Source organism: Periplaneta americana, chromosome 3 (genome assembly GCF_040183065.1).
Source record: "Periplaneta americana isolate PAMFEO1 chromosome 3, P.americana_PAMFEO1_priV1, whole genome shotgun sequence".
Taxonomy (NCBI): domain Eukaryota; kingdom Metazoa; phylum Arthropoda; class Insecta; order Blattodea; family Blattidae; genus Periplaneta; species Periplaneta americana.
This window is the reverse complement of record NC_091119.1, coordinates 62,332,088-62,350,661: the sequence shown is the minus strand read 5'-3', so window position 1 is coordinate 62,350,661 and position 18,574 is coordinate 62,332,088. Positions and strand designations below refer to the sequence as shown.

The 18,574-nt window shown below is 35.7% G+C and overlaps 1 protein-coding gene across 1 annotated transcript in view; it reads left to right on the top strand.

The window, feature by feature from the left end:
* The window catches only part of LOC138697028 (uncharacterized), a 343,065-nt gene that overhangs the window by 77,782 nt on the left and 246,709 nt on the right, over positions 1 to 18,574 (top strand). The window lies entirely within an intron of this gene.

Genomic DNA, 18,574 nt, shown 5'->3' with positions numbered 1-18,574 from the left:
AGTGGCTAGAAACATTTTAGTTTTATAAATTTAATTTGTACTCACTAGCTAGCTAGCTAGTTAAATGAATAACAGTAATAAAAATAAATACTCCCAATTCTGTAAAAAGTGCAACCAGTCAAGAAAGCGCCATTTCTCTTAATTATTTTAAAACGTTAAATGTCTGCCTAGAAAAAACATTATTGGCCAGTTTGTGAAGTCTGTTATAACCTACAATGTGACTGCGCTGATACATCATTGCCTGGAATAATGAGATTGATAAAATGATAATAAATGGAGGTCGCTATTTACGATATTTTTTTAAGTTTGTAATCTAACGACACTGTATCAACTGCTGGATTATTTAGGATCGATGGGATTGGTGATAGCGAGATGGTATTGGGCGAGATGAGGCCGAGAATTCGCCATAGATTATCTGGCATTCACCTTATGGTTGAGGAAAACCTCGAAAAAAACCCAACCAGGTAATCAGCCCAAGTGGAAATCGAATGCACTCACGAGCCCAACTCGGGATGGACAGGCAAGCCCCTCAGCCGACTGAGCTACGTCACTAATACGATATTAAATCGTGCAGACTATATAAATCCTTTTAAGGACTACATAATAGCCTACCGTACTTTACATCTTCTATAGGTACCGGTACTTTAAAATTCTGAATTTCTCTATAGATTATAAAAAATGTAAATATGTAACATAAGTGATAAATAAGTGAATAAATAAATGTTATGATAATTTCGAATCGTGAACATACTTTACGTTGCATTTAGAAGCTAGTGCCATACTGCCTGAGATGTTAGGACACGAGTGGAAGTAGCTCGTTTGTCTCTATTTCGGAACGTTTGTCTCGTTGACACTGGATTTATTTGCTTGTGGCTATATCCTATCTGTAGCACGAATAATATCAGGTGGTTATAATTAAACTGGCGCTGTTCAGCGTGGCACAGCACGGACCGTAATGATCTTAGGAGTGTAAAACCTCGTATGTATGCTAGTTAAGCAACGCACTCGCGAATTATGCCAAAAATATTAATTCTAAGTTTTGCCACCAAGTGAAAATATGGCGCTATAAACAGTCAGAACGTGGTATGGGCGCAGGAAAAAGGCAGAAAAGATCAAGCACATGATAACGGTGGTTCTTATATGTTTATTAGTAACTATGGTTACAAACACTGTTCAACATGGCCTCCCACCTCAGCAACATGTAGCATCCGTAACACGGCATGGTCGACAGTTACTCGCAGTATATCTGGTGAAATCAGAGAGACATGTCGTTTTAGGCTAGCCTTTAGATCAGGCAGAGACCGGATATGTTCCTGATAGAGACGATCTTTCAAATATCTCCACAACCAGAAGTCACATGGATTTATGTCGGGGGATCTTGAAGGCCACATATCTGGAAATTGCCTATAGATGATGCGGTCGTTACTGCAAGTTTCTCGCAGCAAATCTTTCACCTGGAGAGCGACATGTGATGTTGCCCCATCTTGCATGAAAATAATGGTGTGGTCACAGTTTCGTTCTTGCAAAGCTGGAATCACGTGTTGCACAAGCAGGTCCCTACACCTAACATACCCGCGAGGTGTTCATATGTTTGATCTTTTCTGCCTTTTTCCTGCGCCCATACTACGTTTTGACTGCTTACAGCGCCATATTTTCACCTGGTGGCAAGACTTTCAACTAATTTTTTTGGAATAATTCGCGAGCGCATTGCTTAATTAGCATATCTACGAAATTTCACACTCGTATGATCATTACAGTTCGTGCTGTGCCACGCTGAACACCGTTAGTTTAATTATAACCACGTGGTACATCCAGCAAAGACAGAACAGTTTGTATAAACACTTGTGACGTTTTTAGATGAAAGAAACCAGCACAATGTTAGCGTACAATCGTAAAAGTCTGGTCAAAACTTTGACGGGTTGTTCGAAGCAATTTTGTTTTGATTTCGGGGCTGTAGGACTACATGTTGTTTCGTCAATCGTATGCTACAAAGTTGTCAGAACTTAGCCTCACGTTTCGTTTGTGATAGCACCGGAAGTGTTATTGACGATATGAGGGAGTTTCTTACCAGCCTTTTTGTATAATTATTAACATACATTTCGGCTGCAACTAACACAAAACCTTGTGCAAGAATAACTCGTTTGATATTCTTCATGCTTCCTATTAAAAAATGAATACATAATAGCAAAATACTTGAAGCGTTACAGAGATATTAACTATCTTGCTGCATAGTTTTGCATGTTTATTATCTTTCCAAGATAAATTGCTGACAAATAGAAACGTTCTGAAAGATAAATGCTACAAATATAATTTTTTTAATCTACTTACCGTGGCAAAATTCCAGGCTTCAAACGTGAATGAAACCAAGTACAGTTAAACACGACTTTAGACTTTCCTGGTGTTCAAAATGATGCGAGAAATTCTAGAACCCTTCCAGTGTAATGCAGAAACATTGAGCGTTTGAGTCTTACACATCAGCTACATCATCAGGGAAGGACGGAAGGGCTGACAAGACTTTAAAATACAGAAATTTTTGTTGACTTATGTTCAGAATTTTAATGTAACACATTCCACATTATAGAAGGATAAAATGTTTCAGTCTTCATTAGAGATGGGTGTTCTTAGAAGATCTTGCAGGATTTCTAGAAGAAAGGAGGATACAGAGGTGATTAAAAAACTACAAGCACAGAAGAAATGGGTGTCAATAAATGACACATGCTTTCTCACATCACGGAATGTTTAAACTTGGTACTGTATTAAATACAGGTTTGACGCATTCTTATGTTTTCATTAATTTTCCCAAGTCTAGAACATTCACTGTCAATCAGAGAGATTCTCTTGTTGCAGAAATAGCGTAATGGACTATGAGAGACTTGACTTTAAGATGATAATTACGCTACATTTTCCGAATCAAACATCTTTGGAGACATACTTGATATTCGTGGGTTATATGAGAAGTCAAGAGGAAAATCCCTTGGAACTGGTTTTGATTAGATCGTTATCATTTCTTCAAATAAAGGCTCGTTGGATTTCAATGAAGATCATTGTATTAATGTGAATCTGTGCTGGATATACTGACTCCTAGATACTGAATATGGATCCAACCAATAACTGAGGAGAAATCGCTGTATAAGTTACATACTGTACATACATACATACATACATACATACATACATACATACATACATACATACATACATACATACATACATACATACGTACGTACGTACGTACGTACATACATACATGCGGATCCAACCAATAACTGAGAAGAAATCGCTGTATAAGTTATGTACATACATACATACAGCCATACATACATACATACTCTCATTTACACATACATACACTCATACACATACATACACACGTACGTACATTCACACACACATACATACATACATACAGCCATACATACATACATACATACTCTCATTTACACATACATACACTCATTCACATACATACACACGTACGTACATTCACACATACATACATACATACATACATACATACATGCACGTGTATTCCAACATTATCTTTCAAGGTCAACATTTTTAAATTAATTTTTGAAGCGTTATAATGCTTTAAATTGGTTATTTAACGACGCTGTATCACTTGCTCAGTTATCTAGCATCGGTACTGTGATAGCGAAATGAGTTTCAGACTTCGCCGTGGCGTTATTTGACATTCGCCTTATATTGGGGAAGAATTTTATGATAACCAACCAGGCATTCAGCTCAAGCGAATTCGAACACGAGTCCCGCTCGCTAACCTTAGACCACACCGGTGCTCTTTGGAATAATATCAATTGCATGGGGTCCTCATAGAACTGACACATAAATGGCGTTCATGTGTCTAGTTCGCGATTTCCCTTATCAGCATACAGGCATCATGATACTCTATAAGAGATGGCTTGTGCTCTGTGCTCCTGGATTCTCAGATGGTGGTAACTTGCACGTTATATGTGTTGGAGTTCTACTCTGTATCACGCGCATTGCGACAACAATAACAACGGCCATGTCAGTGAACTAGGTTCTAAAACAAACAGCAATCGGCAGAAACGGGCTGGCCTTCGGAATCTTGCGGAAACACACGCAGCGCTGCCATGTTTTGGTGCAGCATCTTGTGATCGTGCTATTAGCAGCGTCACTGATGCAAACAACAAGCAACACAATGGTCGTCTCTTCAACTGCGTTATATCAGTCAGTTCATGCAGAGTTGCAGGCCAGTGGTCTTCGGAAACATGAATTTGTTGGCGAGTTGCAGCTAATTTAGTTGTACCACAGTCTAATTATTAGACTCTAATATATACAATCACGAAGCTTGAGTTGTGAGGGTACTAGAAACAATAATAGACTGTGCCAGTACTATTTCGCATTGTCTGTTATGAGGCGATAGTAGCGATCCTAGTGGTTAGCAACTATCTATGGATGCATATTCCCTACGTATTGAGCTTCGTGACTATATACTATAGACTGTGGTTGTACGTTGTATTAATTGAAACAAGCAAAATTAATAAATTCTGCTGCGGAAAATTACTCCTTTGATTGAGGTTTAGGCGGATATGTACAGTACATCTATTATCAGGCAGTATACTTGACGATATGATGTGATATACATCTGAAGTCTGATTAGTGTAATATGTAGCTAATCGGCGATGTATGCAATGGAGGGGGACAGGAACTGGCCACTGTACCCCATTATCTCCTGGGCTAGTTGCCTCATTAGTGGTGCCTTGTTGGTATCAGTTGTGAGATGCAGTTGACAGTTAACTAAGCAACAAAAACAATTGAAAATTACGTAACGTGAAAAATAATGAATAAATAATATATGGATCACAATGCTTAATTCACACAAAAATACTTCCGTTTTGAATTAGAATAGAATTAACTAGAGTATGGAACGTGTCAAAAAAATCTTAATAGTACCGGTACTACAAAGTCTTACTTATAGTCACAGTCTTGTTGAAATATATACAGAAGAGTTTTACAATATGCTAGTACAATATAAGGGGTTATTATCGATACTTAATACTTATTCATGCAGCGTTGTTGAATGTTATAAATTCACCTACAGCATAGAAGACGTGACAAATTAGGTACTTCCTTAATTTGGTCCTAAATAATCTTATGTTTTGAGTTTGATTTTTTATATCCTACCCATAGTTTGATGTTTTGTAAGCTAACCATGTATGTAGGTACTCCTACTTCCTGCTCTGTTTACAATAGGAGTTCCCGTTCCTGCAGTAGACCATAGGAAGTTTTAAAAATCAGAACGAATATTTAATGGACTATTGGATTATCTTACAAAATAAGTAAGATAGTTCAGTTTAAAATTAATGACTTCATTGCGATAATGGGATATTTGTTGAAATTATCATAAAATAATTTAGGAAATTGAATATAAAACTACCGTATATAATATATCATAAGAAATTACATATTCATACCAAATTTCAACTTTGTAGCTGAAAAATTTATTCTTGAAAAGCCGGATAATAGACTATAAATATTTTTCTTTGTTCCTGCATTTTTTCAGACTGATTGATTTGGAACATATCTCACCCTTGCATTGAGATGACGATTTGACCATTTAAAGATTTCGATATGTATGTATTTATTACTAACTATTTGTGGACTACATTAAAGTGTTTGATAACGTATTAAGAGGAAAACTCTGAACAATAATGACTGAAAAAGGATACCCAAAACATTTGATAGATATGATTAAAATAATGTATAATGATACAGCAATTGCTATAGAGAATGGTAATTCCACTAGTTTTAAAATATAAAAGATAAACTTAAGAGTAAGACAGGGCTGTCCTCTTTCGCCGAATTTATTTAATATATACCTGGACGCAGTTGTCATAGAATGGCAAACACAGCTAAGTAAACATTTTAAACTAGAAACTACCATTGTAGGCACAATTATGTTCGCAGATGATCAAGTCATATGTGCAGAATCAGAAAATCAATTACAAATACTGCTCAAAATAACTATGGAGAATATTATAATCTCAAGATTTCAACAAAAAAACTAAAACAATGGCCTTTCGGGGGAAATATGCAGTCCGATCCAAAATAGTTTTAAACGTTGAAATTATCGAACAAGTACAGAGTTTTAAATATTTAGGACGTCACATATCTTATAATTGGGAAAATGATATAAAAGAAAAAATTATAAATTTCAAAGCATGTGTGGGACGATTAAAAGAACATTACAAACAAAAACAACAAAAGAAACAAAACTAAAGTTTTATAAAGTAATGGCAGTTCCCATCGTGACATAGGGATTAGAAAATTGGTCCATGAATAGATCAGACGGAAGATTATTAGAAACGTCAGAGATGAAGTTCCTCAGATACGTTGCAGGATGTACTTTAAAAGACCATATTCCTAGTGAAACAATAAGAGAAGAACTCAAAATTTTTAATGTAAATGAAAAAATACAAAGTTACAAACAAAAATGGCATGAACATATTTTAAGAATGGACTCTTATAACCTAACTAAACAATCATTATTATACCAACCACAAGGTCACAGAGATGTGGGACGTCCTAGAAGACGATGGGAAGACGAATTCTGAGAGCGGAACGGGCCGATGGCCTACCATGAAGAAGAAGAAGAAGAAGAAGAAGAAGAATAATTTATTAACACTACAATTGGATATACACCCGGTGGCAGTGATACATAATATACAATAATAACATTACAATAATATTAATAAGATTTACAATAATCACAGCAATAAAAAAAATAAACGTAAATTTAATTCGAACTATAAATAAATATAGTATAGATGCAATAAACCTAGGACTATAAATAAAAACTATGCTATAATAACACCTACAATATTAACCTAACTTATAAGTACTTCTATTAAACCCAACTATTACCAACTAAAGTAATTACATATCACCTTAATTAATTACATGACACAACTTAGATAATTACACTGCACCTACAATAATTACATTTTCAGTCTAATCTTCTCAAGTTTTCCTTAAATGTATTGATTTTGAGAGGACCACCCTGAAAGATTGCCGCAGGTAAGCTGTTCCATTCTAGGGTACTATTGTGCGGTTAACGAAGGAAAATTTTGCCACGTATGTATGTATGTATGTATGTGTGTACAGTAACTTTTTGTGGTAAGAATACACTTGTACTTGATATTTGGTTCTAGTTGGTAGCTATTCAGAGTAATTTAGATAGTGGCCTGGTGGAATCAGTATGGAAGGCGGTCCGAAGAATTCGGAGGAGAACCTGTCCCACAAATCCCACGTGACGCGACACAACAAGCATTTCCATGCCGCGTGTAGCGACATATCCGCGAACATGACTTCTCCATCGTCACGGACATGAGGAACTACTGCGCGCGTTGTGCAGGACGTCAGTTAGTGCCATCATGGTCGTCGTCCTCATGTAGGCCTCCGTAGCTCCTTTTTCTCTTAAGTTCCTTCATACTTCCTCCTCTTTGACCTCCTCTTCCTTCCCTATGTCGCCTCCCTTTTTCCACATCCAGTTGTAGGTTCTTCTTTCCATTTTCCTGCTGTCTTTACTTCCTCTTCCTGCTCCCCACTGTAATCTTCACAATCGGTGTCGTCAAGACCATTATTAACACCATTACGACTATCGTATATCATTAACACCATGATCAATAATCACCAAGCCAAAGCCATGATATCAATGTCATGGGTAGCATCATCCACTATCATTATACAGTAGTTATCATTATTTCCACCTTACTTACTTACTTACTGGCTTTTAAGGAACCCGGAGATTTATTGCCACCCTCACATAAGCCCGCCATTGGTCCCTATCCTGAGCAAGATTAATCCAGTCTCTACCATAATATCCCACCTCCCTCAAATCCATTTTAATATTATCTTCCCATCTACGTCTCACCCACCCCAAAGGCCTTTTTCCCTCCGGCCTCTAAACTAACACTCTATATGCATTTCTGGATTCGCCCATACGTGCTACATGTCCTGCCCACCTCAAACGTCTGGATTTAATGTTCCTAATTATGTCAGGTGAAGAATACAATGCGTGCAGCTCTGCGTTGTGTAACTTTCTCCATTCTCCTGTAACTTCATCCCTCTTAGCCCCAAGTATTTTCCTAAGAACTTTATTCTCAAACACCCTTAACCTATGTTTCTCTCTCAAAGTGAGAGTCCAAGTTTCACAACCATACAGAACAACCGGTAATATAACTGTTTTATAAATTCTAACTTTCAGATTTTTTGACAGCAGACTAGATGACAAAAGCTTCTCAACCGAATAATAATAGGCATTTCCCATATTTATTCTGCGTTTAATTTCCTCCCGACTGTCATTTTGTTACTGTTGCTCCAAGATATTTGAATTTTTCCACCTCTTCGAAGGATAAATCTCCAATTTTTATAGTTCCATTTTGTACAATATTCTGGTCACGAGACATATTCATATACTTAGCCTTTCGGGATTTACTTTTAACCCTATCGCTTTACTTGCTTCAAGCAGAATTTCCGCGTTTTCCCTAATCGTTTGTGGATTTTCTCCCAACATATTCACGTCATCCGCATAGACAAGAAGTTGATGTAACCCGTTCAATTCCAAACCCTCTTTGTTATCCTGGACTTTCCTAATGGCATATTCTAGAGCGAAGTTAAAAAGTAAAGGTGATAGTGCATTTCCCTGCTTTAGCCCGCAGTGAATTGGAAAAGAATCAGAAACTGACCTATACGGACTCTCCTGTAAGTTTCGCTGAGACACATTTTAATTATTTCCACCATCACCATAAATTATAAATTATATTTCTTACATAACTCTAATTGTCGCCTTATACAATGTAAATGTCCGATTATTAAGGAGTCATCTGAAGTTAAATATGTGGACATAATTTTCGACAGTCATTTAAAATGGAATCAACACATTAATTACCTTTGTAATAAATTACGTAAAATAATATTATTTTGTTTTATTGAGGAATGTAATAAATTACGTAAAATAATATATTATTTTGTTTTATTGAGGAATTACTTGTCAATAAGTTTATTACGCACAATAAAAAAATATGGTTTATTTATCGACCTTCGCAGCTGCAGAGGTTATAACAGCGTCGCCGGTGTGCCTGAATTTTGTGCCGCAGGAGTTCTTTTACATGCCAGTAAATCTACTGACATAAACCTGTTGCATTTAATCACACTTAAATGTCATCGACCTCGGCTGGGATCGAACCCACAACCTCGAGCATAAAAGGCCAGTGCTAAATAACTACGCTACCGAGGGCGACTTACGCACAATATACTTAACTTTATTGCAATCGGTAATTATGTATGGAATTATAGGGTGGGGGAGCTTATTTAAAACCAGTTTTAATCCACTTTATTTATTACAGAAGAAAATAATTAAAATATGTTTTCATAAACCTATTGATTTTCCATCTGAAAAATTGTTTTAGGCTTTAATGTTCTTAAAATAAGACAAATTTATTATATTGTATTAATAAAATTCATACATAAAAATCGAAATAATTTTGAATTGTATTCTCATAGTTACGAAATAAAAGGTGTGAATTCTTTAAGATTTTCTTAACCAAAATGCAACACTGCTGCAATATTTAATGATAGTAGTAATTTAGACCCAAGAATATATAACAAATTTATATTTAAATATCATAATCTTGTCAATTATTCTAATAATTCTAGTATTACATTTAAAACGTTCTGTATGGATTTTATAAATAATGAAACATTGTAAATTTAAATTTACTTATTCTTATTGTGTAGTAGACATAAGACAAATTGTATTATATAATGTAATTCTTAATTTAAATTCAGGAATCCGCCCCTGAGCACGAGTTATGCTCTTTCAGGGGTGAGCTAAAGTTTTATCTGTTTATATTATATTTTATGTTACAATTATTAGCAAGATAAATACAAATACCAGAACAGTTATCACCATTAACATCACTTCCACCAACCTATTTATTAATGAATCTATAATATCAATATATTTTATGTCCAGCTATCCATTCATCTGTCTGCCTTATCATAAATCCATAATTAACCATTATCATGGCCATCTTTTAACTTTAGCACCACTATGAAAGACTTTCTATTGTTACCACTATCATATCATCACAACACTATCCTCAGCACCACCACCAGCATCACCACCTCTACGTCTGCCATCATCATGACTATCATTTACCATCAGCACATATTCCACCACTAGTATTGCCATTGCTGTCATCACAATCACTATAATCATAATCATCATCACTATTACCAGCACCATTAAAGAATCTTCGCCCTTTCACATGAACACGGAATTAGCAAGTAACGGAACTTGCTGGTGTCGTGTTTAATGTGACGCAAGACAACTGGATAAGGACAAAATTGTTGAAATTGTCATCCTGAAATAAGTTGTTCAGCCAGAACCAAACACACTTAAGTTAACGGGGATTTTTTAAAAATAAATATGATGCCACTGTTTTGAGTCTCGTTGTGGTATCTGCGAAAAGACAGCCTAACACAGCACTAACTTTAAAATGGTTGGTTACTAAGACTTTATGCAAATCTTGTATGTAGGCTGTTTTTTAAAACACTTAATTTGAATTTTAAGCGATTCGTTTTTCGAGACGGGTTCATAAGCAATCTACAGAGAGGGCAGACGCGACAATATTGTACCGGATTTTCCTGTTTGTGATGTGTTGCGTATATTACGAGACAGATTGTCTGTGACAACAAAAAATGTTGACGAAATATTGTGCAATAATAGAGATGTCATGTTCCAAAATCTTTCTTATCAAGTTTCTATTGTTGTCCATAGACCACAAAAAGAGGAACATTTTTGTAAGGTATTTTTTGATGATCTACTTAAAGTTAAATGTTTAAAAGTAAATAAAATGGAGGAAATCAGTCTGTAAAGCTTCATCCCTCAGATTTTAAGGATGATAACAAAAGTAGGCATAATATTTTGGATGAGATGTTGATTGGAACCGTACACTGAACAATGTGGGTTCTGTAAGTGAAACTCCGGGATTTGAGGGTATTTGGAACCAAAACAATTGGCTTTCTCCCTTCAAAAGAAGTTACTGGTATGTCTGCTTCTTATAAAATACTAAACTGAAAAATATTAGTTACATACTTAAAAAAGTAATGAAATTTCATTTTTTCCAAACCATAGACCAAAATAAGTCATTAGCCTGTTGGTGAAAATAAAAACTATTATTAAATGAAATGTGTCTTGAACTGAATACAAAGTGCAAAATGTAAAATACGAATAGAGAAAAAAAAAAAAGAAGAAAAAAAAAAAAGAAATTGAGGTTGCTGAACTTCAAAATTTGGATTATTAAACTACAATGAAACACTACGAAAACTTAGTATGCAAGGCAGACATAACCCTGTACTTATAACAAGCAATCTAAGCTCTACGTTGCACCTGTTGCAGTCTATGGAATTGGTTATAGCGAGATGGTATTTGGCAAGATGAGGCCGAGGATTCGCCATAGATTATCTGACATTCGTCTTACTGTTGGGGAAAGAATCGGAATAAACCAACCACGTAATCAGCCCAAGAGAGAATCGAACCTACGCCCTAGCATATTATTTATTTATTTATGTATGTATTTACTTATTTATTTTTTATTGCTAGTAAGTTTGAAATGAATACGAATTAATAAACACAATGAAAGATAAACTAGCCCACTCCTGAATGAGTAAGACTCGTGCTCAGGAGGGGATTCCAATACAGACAAAAATAAAATTAAAATTGAGAGTGAGATGAAATAGTGTTTAATATGTTTAAACCCAAACTATAAATCCAATCTATTTTTTTTATTTATTAATTTTATTAATTTGGAGAGGATTCGTGGTTGAAATATTATTGGAATAAAATTTGTTTAATAATCTGGGACCTTGACTCATGCTATGATGAAAAGCTGCATTGGTTTTACATTTTGGTTCAGACAAACGCAGAGAATTCATATTTTTGGTTCTATATTTATGTATATACCTTTCAACGATATTAAAATTTCTATGAAAATATTTTAATAAAATAAAATAATACATTTGTTTAATGTTGAAAACTTTGAAATGTTTGAACAACAATTCAGTTGGGTAATATTTCTGCTTTTTTAAACAAATTTTTAATACTTTTTGCTGTAGTAAAATTAACGGATAAATTAACTACATTAATGCATCTTTTTAGCCATACAATTAAGTTGAATGTCGTACTTCGAGGATTATGAAGAATGCCTATTGCGTAGAATCTCGAAAACGGAGGTTTATCTTCTTATTTAAGCATTTATTAAATGATTTCATTTTTAAGTATGACTTTTAAATAAAGTTTCAAATGAAAATATCATTCGGAGCATGCTTTTTGAACTAAATTAATGCGAAACGTGAAAAAACCCACCATGTGAAAGTATGTGTCGTTTTCATGACACTCGTCCTTAATTGTTATCCAATTTTTGTCGTTCTACTCATCTTTGGCCTCGTTTGGCCTCGATAAACTGAAGTCTCCTCCTGCGTTTTCTTCCTCGCTCTATTTCGGAGTGAATAATGCTGTCTATAATTAGCACACGTGGTTGCTACGCGTCAGTAATTGTCAATCAGATGACTAACGACGCATTCGCTGTCACCATGGGGACACCTGCTTGGCCTCGAACTTAAAATAATAGGCTGTTGTAGTGCTAGTGCTCGACCAGTGTTCCCAAACTTTTTGAAAGCGCGATCCACTTTTGGGCAAGATATTTGAATGGTCCAGGGAAAACCCAGGTAAGTTACTTTTTCCATGAAACCTGGTTTCTTCGCTGAAATAGTTGACTTACCTGCTTTTTTTTCCTGTACGCCAAAAATTTGAAGCCAAATAAATCCATGACTAATCTGTTTCTTTTCCTGTTTCATACCTCTAAAAGATAGTCATTTCCATAGAGAATCTAATGGCACCTCAAACTCCATCTCGAAAAAAAAAAAGACTTACCTGGTTTTTTCCCCTGGACCCTTAATTTATTTGCGACCCCTCTCACTACAGTACGATACTCAACTCCGTTCTAAAAACACAAATTCCTCTAAAATCGAAAACAAGGACAATTTTACTCAAAACCTGTGGATATCACCGGTACTTCCTTGACGAGAAATCGGATTATGCAAACTTAATTTGCAGTAAAGTTTTCTTTTGCTTCTTAGGTTGGCCTTCCTTGCTGATATAATTTTTGAACATTTAAACATTTTGAATAGTGATTTGCAAGGCCAATATGTTAACATAATAACAGCCAGGGATAAAATCGACGGACTTATATAAGGACGCTTGATTTATGGTCGACATCATTTGACAAAAAGAAACTTGATTCATTCCAGTGTATTAAAAATTCATTGAAAATTTAGCTACGTACAGTATGATACGATGTATACTGAGTTTATTTTTGTGGACATGCAATTAAATTTGCAAAATTTTAAACAATTTTTTTCAACATTTTCTGGAAGAAACTCGAAACAATTTTGACAGTCACATATGGATACTGAATCCAGTTTTAGATAGTTGCACTTAACTGTGTGTAATTCCACAAGGCGTAATCCAGTTTTGGATTAAAAATAGTGCAAGAATACCTCGAGCTTGCTAAAGAAGCTCTTAAATTTTTATAGTATTTGCAAATTCGTATTCATGCAAAATAAGTTTCCGGCCTATGATTTCCATGAAAACAAAAACAAGAAGTTGAAAATGATAACGGTTTGTGAATGTAGAGTTTAGAGTTCTTAAACATGTTTTATTTTCAAGTTCAAAATTGTTTATGTTTATGTTTCTAAATGAAACAAATTCATGTTAATAAGGCGTTTTTTGTTTCATTTTGTTAATCACCTCGCGACCTTCATCAGAACTTTAGACTACCCCCACTTTGCGAACCACTGTGCTAGACGAACATGAGTGAAAATCCCAGCAGTTATGCAACACTCAACTTTCAGCTTCTTATGGAATGTGTTTATTTATAATGGATGAAATGCACCTACCCTTGGAATAATGTGGCTTTAACTGGGGAATATTGATGCTGAGCTTCACGAACAGAAGAATCTATTATTGCAGTAGGTGCTAGAAGGCCTGAACTAGAGCCCTGACAATAACTACAAAGGATATCTAAAGTCGTATTTCAAAATAAAGTGAATGTAATAATTCGGGTTATAAATACTAGGCGAATCCTCGGACCTCACCTCATCTCACTACATCTCGCCAAAATATTGTAAAATATTGTAAAAATTGTAGAAAATTACTAAATTGTAAAACTGTAAAAATTTGTAAAAATTGTAATTGTAATATTATAAAATTTTGATTTGTTCCACATCTTAAAGCTTCATTGCTCATGTAAGATCTATGAATAAAATAAATGAATGAATGAATAGGAGCAATTTTACATGATGGAGCTACTTGAATTAAATTAGAAAATTAACAGAATATTTGGTCAGGGCTACTAGAAAACAAGTAGAAGAGACTGTTGTTCCTTGAGCATAGTGTACCTTGGATAAGATTTTTGTTTCTGATTTTTGATGCTATCTAGCAGACTCAAACTGAAGTAGATTGTAGAGAAAGCCACTAGATAGCTCTGGTCATAGTTCAGGTTTGATTTATTAAAAAGTGTGAGTTCTGTGGACGAAACAACTTTTTGGTACCAAAAGTAAATAGGCCCTATTTCGTTCATTGTTTTATGTTTTCTAACACGAAACCAAATTGTATTTGTAATTATCAATCAAATACGGTGTGTTCCATACCATCTTGTAAGTAAATACATATGTTAATTTCCATTATTTATTTTCATCTCTAGTTTAGGCAGCCATATTTGTTTAAACGTGCACCTCCTTCTACCTTGGATCACAAAACATATTTTACCAAGGAACATGTTCCAAAGTAATGATGCTATCGGTTTTTGTTTTATTTGAATCATGCCAGAAAGTAAGTCTGGAGTTAAGAGGACCCCAGTTGATCCGGATGCCTTGAAGAAGGCTGTTGAAGCAGTTATGGCTCCTCCAAGAATTAAAATCTCAATCAGGGAAGCCTGTAAATGATGGCAAATACATTTCTTTTCAATATTGTGAGCTTTTAGAGCTATATTTCCACCTATATTCCCTGTGTTCCAATGTTCAAGAGGGTATCCCTTCATTTTATTTTTTGCATCTTTAATAGATCTGTAAAACACGGAAATACCTATAGGAAGTTGTAAAGGAATCTTAAATAATTATTTCAAGCATTTTTTCACTTAAAAATTTTGTTTCCAAAAAAAAAATTAAAAACGATATGTGAAAAATGATTCAAGGTACAACAGTCTCCCCTACAATATTCATCCAGATGGACAGCATTAGATCTTCAACCTAATTGTGGTAATAACAGATAGAAAATTACAGATGACAATCCAAATGCAGTATCACGTTTTATTCCGTTATTGGTCCAATTCGTTTCTACCCCATCATAAACATCTTCACTATTACTACCACTCCGGACCTCCCGAATATAGGTAAGGCAGCTACCGGCGCAGCTTTGTAGGCTAAGGTGTTGCCTGCCGATCCGGAGTTGCGCTCGGGCGGGGGTTCGATTCCCGCTTGGGCTGATTACCTGGTTGGGTTTTTTCCGAGGTTTTTTCCAATCGTAAGTCAAATGTCAGGTAATCTCTGGCAAATCCTCGGCCTCATCTCGCCAAATATCATCTCACTATCATCAATTCAATTCCATCGACGCTAAATAACCTTGTAGTTGATACAGCGTCGTTAAATAACCAAGTATATATAATATAAGGCTGACGTGTTAACTACATACTATACCACCGTGCTCGGTTTCTTAAATACTGAGTCGTGTAGTGAAATTTCTTTCCGAGAGTGTAGAAAGTACACAGCATATAAAATGTATTGTGCTTTGATACAACAGGTTCAGCATTCTATAGCTGCTGCCCATATCTATCATATTTCGTCTATCGGTACCAAAAATAATAAAAGCGAAAGTTACAAGATCTTTACAACGAATTTTTGTCACCTAATTTGAAATGTGTTGGTTCTTTCCCTGTCACCCTCACCTACATAAGCAATAAAATTGATAACATTTTAATGCAAAATACTGTAAAAGTAGTAACAGCGATAAGATAACGGCGACTTTATGGCGCTATTAGATGTAACACGCTGCAGGACAACAAGTAAGCCCGCATTAATGAAGCTGGACGCAAACAAAAAGAAAGAAAAACCTCCCTAATCAGTTCTGTTTGCTTCACCAAAAATCCTGCTTCAGTATGCAGGAGAACTACTGCAACAAAAAAACTAAACTATTAAACAACTTTACTAAAATTCTACTAAATGTCTTTTAGGAATCCAGATATAATACATTCCTTTACTGTCTGACCTTTTAATTCTAGCATCAAAAATTTAGTGCAAGAAGTAAAAGATCAGACAATAAAGGCATCTGTTATATCTTAATTCATTTAAGATAGTATTTGGAGGAATAAATATACGAATAATATAAAAGGTGCGGCAAAGGAATCGGACGGTTTCAGAAGGCCGTTTACTGAGCAACATGAGGGGTTATGGATATCGATCGACCGTCGTTTGTTAGCATTTTTGATGCCATTTTGTGTAATCATGGAAGTATGGAGCTTGGAGCATCGTGCTTTCGTTATCGAGACATTTTTCAAGAATGGTGATTCATTTGCGAAAACCCAGCGTGCCTTTCGTCTCCAGTTTAATGTTGGCCGCCACGGAGCCGTTCCTGCTGGCAATAGTATATTGAGATGGGTACAAAACTTTCGATTATCACCACCAGCTTACAAGAAGAGACCACCAGGACACGTTCCAAGTGTACGAACGCCAGATAACATAGAGCGAGTAAGAGTGGCTTTTACGAGGAGTCCACATCGATCAGCCTGAGGGCAGACTATAGCACTACGACTTTCAGAACGTTCTGTGCGCCGAATATTGCATTCAGATTCTAAGTTTCATTCATACAAACTTACGATTGTTCAGCAACTGAATGAGGGAGACTATGTCGAACGCAGGACATTCGCCGAGAGAATGGTGGAAATTTTGGCTGACAAGTTGTTATGTTCATGAGAGACAAGGCACATTTCCATTTAAATAGTTATGTTAATAAGCAGAACTTCAGATACTGGACCTCCGAAAATCCTAACGAACTACACGAGCGTCCGCTTCACTGTGCAAAGGTTACAGTTTGGTGTGTTGTGTCTAGATACTGCGTCATAGGCCCGTATTTTTTTAGGAGAACGGGAACACTGTGACAGTGAATAGTGAACGCTACATCGAAATGCTGAGGACATTTCTTCAACCAGAATTGCGTAGGCGTCTACGTGGGATTGATAGACAAATTATATGGTTTCAGCAACATGGTGCCACGGCTCATACGGCAGAAAATCCCATGTTCTGCGCCGCATGTTTCCAGGGCACGTCGTTTCTTGGCGTGGCGACATTCCCTGGCCTCCCCGCTCGCCTGACCTTACCGTCTGCTACTACATTCTGTGGGGTTATCTGAAGTCCAAAGTGTACATAAACAGGCCCCAAACAACTGATGACCTGAAGATTGCCATTTCCCAGGAAATCGCCAACATTGATGGCGAAATGTTGGAAAGAGCGACACGCAACTTCAGGGAAAGACTGGAAGAGTGCATAGAGAGAGACGGACACCATTTGAAGGACATACTTCGTCAATTTAAATGTATGTCAATAAAATGGCATACATAGCTAGTTCTTTTGGTAGTAATAGCTTTGTTCTAATAGACGTAACTACTGAGTTATTTCCATTTGAAAATCGTCCGATTCCTCTGGCGCACCTTGTAGAAAGTAAAGTTAGAATAAGCCTATACAAAACATGTGTAATACCATACTAACATATGCCACGGATACAAGGGCAGAACCAAAAAGTACTGAACAAATGATGACAAAAGTTTAAATGAAAATTTTCAAGAGCATTTCATGTTATAGCCTATCCTATATGGTGGAGAAACAAATGAAGAAATATAGATAAATTGAATGCAATAGAAAATAATGAACGAATCACACGATGAGTATGAATAATGATCGTGTTACTAAAATTGTCATGGTTGAGGGACGACCCCCGAAAAGATGGCAGGGGAATTGGTTACCTGCATCAGGGAATAGCGGCACCAATTGAAAGAGACGAGGTCTGACCCTAATTCAAGAAAAAAAAAAAAGCATAAAATTCCATTTATGCAATCCGAGCATTAAAACACACTTGTTATGACGCTATAAATTGTGCACAATTGCCCTAATTCTGGCACTGGTACCAGAAAAGGTTACCTAGCAACTAGTATTCCATGACATCATCACTGCCTTCACAACACAATTTTATACAACGTACCTGTAAGAAAAAGCTTCAAAACAACATCACAATAACATTGTCCTAGAAACGGTTACAGCAATCATGCAATATATGACGTCATATCCAGTACTCATGTCTCTACTAGTTATAACATTACATTTTGTAAATTTGATGCTAGAATAGCATAAAACGTTGTATGTAACACGTGTATAATAGTCACATAAATTACTATTATTATTTATGCGACTTAAATTATTTTTG